At 39.6% G+C, this 8542-nt stretch overlaps 1 protein-coding gene and 1 non-coding gene across 3 annotated transcripts in view; both read right to left on the reverse strand.

Annotated features, from left to right (window-relative positions):
- The window catches only part of LOC144039189 (uncharacterized), a 38076-nt gene extending 30421 nt beyond the window's left edge, over window positions 1-7655 (reverse strand). For both annotated transcript variants that reach the window (XM_077552235.1, XM_077552234.1), the window contains exons 1-2: window positions 7579-7655; window positions 7076-7166 (exon numbers count right to left, since the gene is read on the reverse strand). The gene's annotated coding sequence lies outside the window, so the exon portion shown is untranslated. The remainder of the gene's footprint in view (window positions 1-7075; window positions 7167-7578) is intronic.
- A 339-nt stretch (window positions 7656-7994) lies between these two features.
- On the reverse strand, window positions 7995-8077 carry trnal-cag (transfer RNA leucine (anticodon CAG)). The gene has a single exon. It is a non-coding gene; the product is annotated as a tRNA-Leu (tRNA).
- Between the last annotated feature and the right edge of the window lie 465 nt (window positions 8078-8542).

Raw genomic sequence — 8542 nt, forward strand, 5'->3', positions numbered from 1 at the left:
CATTTTCTATTGTTGATTACTCAAAAACGGAATAAGGTAGAAACTAACTTTTTTTTTCTGATGGAAGATGAGAGTCCAATCTTGTTTTGGCAGTATGTGTGTTTCCATAGTCCAAACACATAATTTTCTATGGACCTTGAAAGATCAGACAAAATGCTTAAAATCGGCTGGCACCCACGGCATCCCTTTTCTGAAAACGTCTGGCAGTCAAAGAGATATTGAACTATCCCATATAAAATGGCAATTTTAGTCAACTCAAAATCAGTCACATTCAAAAACATTGGACTGCCTTTGCTTTTAAAAACTATCACTGAGAATATCATCATATCTAACTAATGTGATTACTAAGTTAACACATAAATAATGTTGAGGGGTTCAAATTTCATGAACAAATAATTGTATCATGACCAAATGAAAAGTAACTCATATTAGAGCATACCACAAATGTCTTTGTTATAGCAGAAGATGTTATCTGTCGGAGTCATGTGCATACACAATGAACTACTAAAAAAATAAAAAATAAAAAAAATAAATAAATAAAATAAAAATCTGAATTTTTTTTTTTGGGGGGGGGGGGGGGGATAAAAAAAGCGGAATTCCGCGAATTAGCGGAAAAATCACATCCCTGTAATATAGTATTTGTATTCAACTTTTTTTATATCTCCTTTGTCTTTAACAGATTGCTCTTGTAAAAAAAAAAAAAAAAGGCAATTTGCTCAAGGAAAGCCAGTGGGCAAGCTTGGAGGCGTCTGATTGCGGTGGTTGACGAGCGTCGTGTCATCACGAGTCGTCGGGGGGGGGGGGGGGGGACGCGCACAAGCCGGCTGTAATTTCATTTGCGTCCTTCCAGCCAACGAGCCTACAAGCTCCTCCGCTTTCCTCTGATTGCATCACTGCTGATTCCGCCCGTCCGCGGCAGCCGCTCCTTAACGGCCTCGTCTAATTGTCCGGTCCCGCCAAAACGCTGAAACCTTCAGGCACTCGCGTTCGTCGCTTTCAATCGCTCGGCCAGCACATCGGACAAAATGATAAAAGTGCAACTTTGTAAGAAACAATAGAAGAGCAGTTAAAACACATTTGTAGATTATTGTTTGAAGTGCCTTGACTTATGAGTTGAATTTGTCGCGCAACAAAAGTCATAACTCAAAACATTTGTCTCAAATCATCTTTCCCCAATGAAATGAATAGAAAGTTCGTTAATCTGTTCCAACAAAAAAAAAAAAACTGAAGAAATATTGCACTTATAAGAAGATTTAGTAAGAATGAAACAGTTTGTGCATCACGAATTCATGCATAAATTCAAAGGCCATGGACAGAATTGCCCATTAATCGATTATTGCACACATGGCTAGTTGAATCTTACGCACGTCATTTGAACATTTATTTGCCATTTTCTAAATCGGAACAATAAACGGCGGTGGCTCATTTCATTCATGTACAAATCCAGTGTGTCTAACGCAACAGCCCTGTGACAGCGACACTAAAAGACGCTGACCTTCTCATCAATTCGCGCACGCGTCGACGCAGGAAAGCTCAAATGGCCTTTGGGCCAATTTAAATGCCGACTGATGAGATAACGCATGAATGTGTGCGATGATTCTGGCGCGCTCGCAACTGAATGCAAAACGATCCGGTGAGCGCTTGGTGTGCTTAATATTGCTCATTTATGCTTTAGCAAAGGGCAGCGGCGGGACTCTGCGTTTGATACGCGAATAAGTACACAAATGTATTCATATGTCGGACTTGTTTTACAAGCCAAAGTGGGTTGGAACGCGTTTGCTCTGACTAACCAATCAGATTTGGGAGACATGATGATGTCATCAACAAATGTATTGTATTATTTTTTTTGTTTTTTAAAGCATCTCATTACTAATAGATCTTAAAACAGCACTAGGGGGCAGATTAGATTGACATGGCAAAAGAGAGGATGGAATCTGATTGGACGAAAAAAGAAAAAAGAATCCAGAATCTACAAACCGCACTGAAAGCGGTTTTGCCAAGATTAACATTGCAAAATGAAGACAATAAATGAATATAATTCCACCAAGTAAAAAGCAGCTACGTTCGTCAATGCCGGTCACCGCTTCCCTCCCCGAATGGCTGTTTGAGCGGCCGTCACCTCCCGCGGTTAACCGGCGCACAATTTCAAAGCTCTATAAAAACAGGGGAAAAAAAACAGAGTTCATCACCTCCGCAACACCGTCGTGATATACGAGAAGGCATTTGCATGCAGATGTGAGCGCCCTGGCGCCTCAATTAAGCCCACGCTTAGCGCAGGGCCGGGGCGCAAAAAAGGGCACGACGTGGATTGGGCCCGATTAAACGGGTTGCCAGGGCGCCCCCCCCCCCCCGCGCACGAAAACAGCGAGAATTAACGAGACGACAGTGAAGACCTGTTTATCACATCGGGGGAACATCTGCACATAGACCACGTCAAAAGATCTTAAAAGTATTTCTTAGCACCGTTTCAGTTTTTTTAAAGAGGTCAAGCGTGAAAGCTTCAAACTATTTGTCAGTCCTAATCAAAATTTAGTGTAAACCTGAGATGTTAAATTAAAGACAACTAAAGATTGCCCCGATCAGATGATGACATTTTCCGATGATCGGAAAGCTCAGTGCTTCTTGGTGGCGTGTTGTGGCACAATTTGGTACTACACCAAGGATGTGCCATTCCAAATTTGGACTTACTTGTCTACTGCGAACGTATAGAGGACCAAAATTTAAAAAAAAAAGTGAAAATACAAACAGATATCAAAAAAAATATTCAAAAATTAATTAGAAAAAAAAGTATGGAAATGGAAATAAAAACAAAATAAATATATATATCCCTAAATAAATAAATAACTCTTTGACTGCCAAAAACGTTAAATAACGTTTAGTAAAATCCTATGGAGGAGTGCCAAAGACGTTAAAAGACGTTTGTTTCAAAACAGAGGTGAAACTAACCATTTTCTATTGTTGATTACTGAAAAACGGAATAAGGTAGAAACAAACTTTTTTTTTTCTGATGAAAGATGAGAGTCCAATCTTTCATTTGGTAGTATGTGTGTTTCCATAGTCCAAACACATAATTTTCTGTGGACCTTGAAAGATCAGTCAAAATGCTTAAATCGGCTGGCACCCACGGCATCCCTTTTCTGAAAACGTCTGGCAGTCAAAGAGATAAAAGTCAAAATAAATACAAAAATAAAAAAATGAGATTCAAAGAATAAAAATGAATTTCAAAATAAATACAAAAATGAATATATAATTTAAACGCTCTGCTTTCACATTTATTTGTTTCATGCTGCATGATGCTCTGTCAGGTCGAAGTGTTATTCAAATGAGGGGGGCGGTCCTAAGCGTGTCTTGGGTTGGGCTCCCGCTGTTGCAGACTGCTTTTCTTTTTTTTTTTTTTTCTTTTCTTTTTTTTTTTCTGGGGAGAGCTCAGTATTGATCATTTGACATGTCATCATCATTGTTCTCCCTTTTTTTTTTTTTTTTTTTTTTTTTTTTAAGCAGACTGCTTTTCAATGGTTGATATTTTCACTTTAATTCATTTATTTATTTTTCCTTTTGGCCGTTTTGGTCCTCCATATAAAAGAAGCAAATGGCCGCCTGCCGCTATCATCAATTTAGTTGATTCATGGGCAATCGTAAGAAGCGCTATTCCGACAACTTTCAGGCAACTTTCAACTCTCTGGTGGGACAAGTCAACTTTTTCCCCGAGGACGATCTCCTTGCTGCAGCTAATCAAGGTGTTTCCTCTCGCCTAACACAACAAAGGAGAACTTAGCAGAAAGGTTGGAAAAAAGACGAGTTTTTACAAAGCTCAATTTGACTCGATAAAAGCGCCGACCCGCCGTGTCAGTGGAATGCGTTTGAATTTGCATTTAAGTGGCTTAATCGCTTTAGCGGGTTGACCTCGCGTCGACGCCCCCCCCCCCCAACATACCCCCCCTCCCCCACCCTCACCCCCTGTCCTTCATCGCATCAACACTCCCGTGCTCAAATTAGGATACAACGGAAGAAAGAAACGCCGCCTTCTAATTATTAGCGTGCCGCGTTGGGAGTTTGCGGCATGAATAATTCAACGTGCGCGTTCATTAGCTGCGCTGATAACATCTTATCAAATAGATGATCTGATAGCCAACTATAAATATTGTGGGATTTTTGGTTCCATTTCAAGTAGAGGAGAGCAATTGTATTTAGAAATCGTTACTTAGAAATATTCTCCCAACGAAGGATTTGTCTCAGCATGCATGAAAATGGAGCAATTGAGGCAAGTATCCTAGTAAAAATGGAAATACAGCCGTGAAATTCATTTTATGACCAACTTTGTAACAATACTTGCGTATCAAATAAAATACATTAATATGAAAATAGATTAAAAAAGAGATTGATATGAATTGAAATACCATTAATTCATTTTAGTAAAAAAAAAAAGAAAAAGTTTGGTTACGTGCTTCTAATTTATAAAAAAAATATATACTATATAGCACAGAACGATCTAAAAATTTCAAATACAATGGAAATAAAAGTATTACTTTGGCACCATCTTGTGGCCTCTTGGTGCCAAGGAACTATGTTGAAGTCGGTTGAGGAGCTTCATTAAGCCAAAAGTAGTGCTTTACCACCATCTTGTGGCATATTGTTGCCAAGGAACCATGAGCTGAGGCGTTTCATCTGGACAAAAGTAGTGCTTTGCCGCCATCTATAAGCAATTATAAACCTTTTCATGGTGGTGTCAATTAATTTGTTGTGGTTTTTCGGTATTTGGGTTGAAATGTGCAATATTTCCAAAACTCCTCATCTTAAGCTCCTATGTTAATTTAGCAGCAACATTTTTTTTTTAACGCAGGTCTACCATCAGTCAAATGACGTTTTTTTGTTTTCTCCCACGATGTGGTGAACTCGCGGCCTTCAGCGAGCGTTTAATGAAGACGAGGAGGCGGAAAACGAAGGAGGACGGACGGGAGGGGGAGGACGGAAGACGTGTGGAGGCCGAGGAGGTGATTAGCGACACAGTCGGTCGGGGAAGACCTCAACTCTGCTGTCCATCACTCGCATAATAACCGTTAGCAAAAGGTCATCAGGTGGCTACTGTGAATAAACCACCAACTTGCAGTCTCACCGTAGGCGCGTAATGTAAACAAACTGCCGCCATCGTCAAACCTTGAGTAACTCATTCATTGCTGTGGATGTTTGTATTGGACAATTACACTCTAAAAACAATTGGGTCAAAAGTAACCCAACACTCTAAAAACAGTTGGAGCAAAAATAACCCAACTATGGGTCAAACATGGACCAATCCTCTACTTTTGAGTCAAGAAATTGGTCTTTTAGTGTAAAACAATGAATAAATATTGGCCAGATCCTTTACCTGGGTCACAAAATTGGGTCATTTTGTATGAAACAACCCAGAAAGTTGGGTCAAATTGACCCATAAAGTGGATCGGTCCATTTTTTTTATCCCTAATCGGGTTACTTTTGACCCAACTGTTTTCAAAGTGAATTATAGATTTAAAAAAATTAACCAATCCACTTTAGGGGTCAATTTGACCTCATTTTCTGGGTTTGTTTTATACAAAATGGCCCAATTCTTGGCCCAAGATATGACCCAACTTTATGGGTTGTTTTATACAAAATGACCTCTTCTTTTGTTTTCTTTTGTCAAAACAACCCAGAAGGTTGGAAGTAAATGATCGGTCTATTTGTTGACCCATTGTTGGGTTATTTTTGACCCAACTGTTTTTAGAGTGTCGGATCCAATTAGCATACGTCACAAAAACCTGGCTTCTGAACAGGGGTGTGTAGACTTTTTACAACCACTGTACGTGCCATTCCGTCATTTTTGACAAGACTTTACTTTCACAATCAGCTCGAGAGTTGCACCACAACGGGAAAAAAGAAGGATTGGATAGATTACTGTGCAAGTGTAATTGATTGCCTGGAAAAAAAAAAATTCCGCCCCTCGGAGTCGTCAGCAGTTCAGAAGTCTCTATTAACATCATCAGTGCTTCCCTAAAAGTAAGAGTCGATCTCCGCAACTGTGATCTATGAATACTAACGAAGGCCCTTTCTGGAACATTTCTCCCACCCTGCTTTGATAGGATTACTGTAGAGTTGCGCGTTTAGCCGGGTAAAGTGCAATGGCTGCATTTACGGGCCGTTAGTCTGCATGCCAGAATTTCAAATATCAATTGAAGAAGGAAGACTTGAAGATGGATGTCGCGCTTCTCACGTTTATGGAAATGACGCTAAGCGGGGGAAATTAGAGGAATCCCGTCACACAGGGCGATTTTGCTGCGGTGGCACAAATAGAGAATACTGTCACACAGCCAAACGACCGATGAAAACGTGTTTTATTATGTTGAGGTTTTAATATTTGATCTGTTGGTTTTGTTTTGGTGTGATGCTGATTTCTACTTAAAGGTAAAGATGAAGCTGCTAGCAAGATTTGAATATAGCGTCATGTCACTCCTGATCCCGCCCCCTCACACCGTCGACAAAAAAACAACAAAATGTCACCGATTTGATGTTGACATGAGCAAAAACTAAGCTAAACCTCTATTCAACAACAGCGAAATATATCTGTAACGATCTGCACATGTTAATAAATAGTACTCTTAATAATCACCATCTCTGTTTTGTTTTTGCCGTATTTTTATATAAATATTAAATCTAAAACTGCTCCAGATGTGGTGCACTGGAACCGATGAATGACATTATCCATTGCTTTTAAAAAGCAAAGATGATTTGGAAGACACCACTTTGATGTTGCCAAACTATCTATCAAAGGCTAAACTGAGACACCAAATCCAAATCAAAGGTTCCAGCTCCGTAAAACAGCTTCCATTGTTTCAATGGTCTGAATTATATTGCATACTGCCACTCTAGAGCACTTTGCGCTAATGAAAAAGTGTCATGTTAGGACGTGATGGATAGACAGAGCGCGATCTATGAGGGTGTTCCTGCCATGGTTCTTAACAACAACAACAACAAAAAAGGAAATTTCCACTGTCAGGTCCACTCTGGCCAAAAAAGTCATCACAAAAAATGCCTGGATATATGATTGATGTTACTGAACCTTCACCTGTAGGTGATGCGCATCCTCCTAGAGAAAGGCCCTCCTTTTGCAGCACAGCAACTTGAGGAAGCCAGCGTCAACTCTTTGCTGATGAAATCTGCAAAACTTGCATAATTTACTTTCTAATTGTACATTCGTAGCGTGTATCAGTGTTTAGCATCTGTTTCAATATTTCACACTGCATAAACTGATAGCAAAATCCTGTTGTAGCTATGATAGGATCAGTTTTTTTTTTTTTGCCGTAAATATGCTAATTACTTTTCCTGTGCATCACCAACTCTTAAGCTCTCTTGACTTTAAAGTGAAAAAACTTGGCAGCTTTGCTTTTACTTACTGGCACTTTCATAATGCATTTTGACAGAATTGCCAGTAAGAGAGATGTTATGTATCACGCACCTACCCTCACTGGCATAATTATTATTGATTAAAACAACCTCTTATGGTCCAAAAAGTAAATAACAGATGAAACAACACTGAATGATAAGCTACAAATGTGAACTATAACTCACGGGCGCTGACGTTCTACACTTCCGTGTTTAGATCCACCCGCGCAAATATTTCTCGTCAGCGATTGGTCGAATTCTGATCTGCGAGATTCTTCACGCTCATTGGTGGAAGAAGGTTGCAGTCACTAACGTTAGTCGTCATCGACATGATGTACAAAAAAAACGAATACGAATGGAGACAATACGATATATGATTCACTTAAAACTACCTTGAATAAAACGGAGGACATTTGGATGAATTTAACTCATCTGCGGTTTGATTGTCACTGCAGAGTTGTGATTGGGATTCTCAATGTGAAACCACAGTTGTTAACACTTAAAAGCTAATTATTTGTTCAAATTGTAAAACATTATGGATTAATATTAGTAGTAATCCAAATGCATTTTAAACAACAATTTGGTCAGCAAGAAAACGGAGTTGTCAGAAGTGGGATTCGAACCCACGCCTACAGAGTAGACTACGACCTGAACGTAGCGCCTTAGACCGCTCGGCCATCCTGACATGTGGTCTTTTTTGCTACATATTTAGAAATATTAACAGTTTTTTATTATCCAGCATGCAAATCCCCTTTGGACAGATTTGTACTGCTTGCATCCTGATATGTGGGCCGCCATGTATTACAGTGATTCCATGTAAGCGCATTTCTATACTACAGCTGTGGGAGTGGACAAGACAGGCCCTATTGACCACTTGTCTACTCGGAGCGTACAAATCAAAGGCGCTCCAGCCTCATATTGACCACGCTGTCTACACGAAGGAAGATTCACGACCACCCTTGCCACACCTCTTTGGCAGCTCTTTTGGTGTGCGTATACTATATACCACTGGTTCGCAAACTTGTTATGCCAAGCGCCACCTGAGAACAAGTGTTTATTTAGTTAATTTTAAAAAAAAAAATGTATTTAAGGAGGCTCGCATAAGCATAATATATAACACAGTCAAAGCAAATCAAATATGTGCAAATAA

The sequence above is a fragment of the Vanacampus margaritifer genome, chromosome 19, assembly GCF_051991255.1.
Source record: "Vanacampus margaritifer isolate UIUO_Vmar chromosome 19, RoL_Vmar_1.0, whole genome shotgun sequence".
Taxonomy (NCBI): domain Eukaryota; kingdom Metazoa; phylum Chordata; class Actinopteri; order Syngnathiformes; family Syngnathidae; genus Vanacampus; species Vanacampus margaritifer.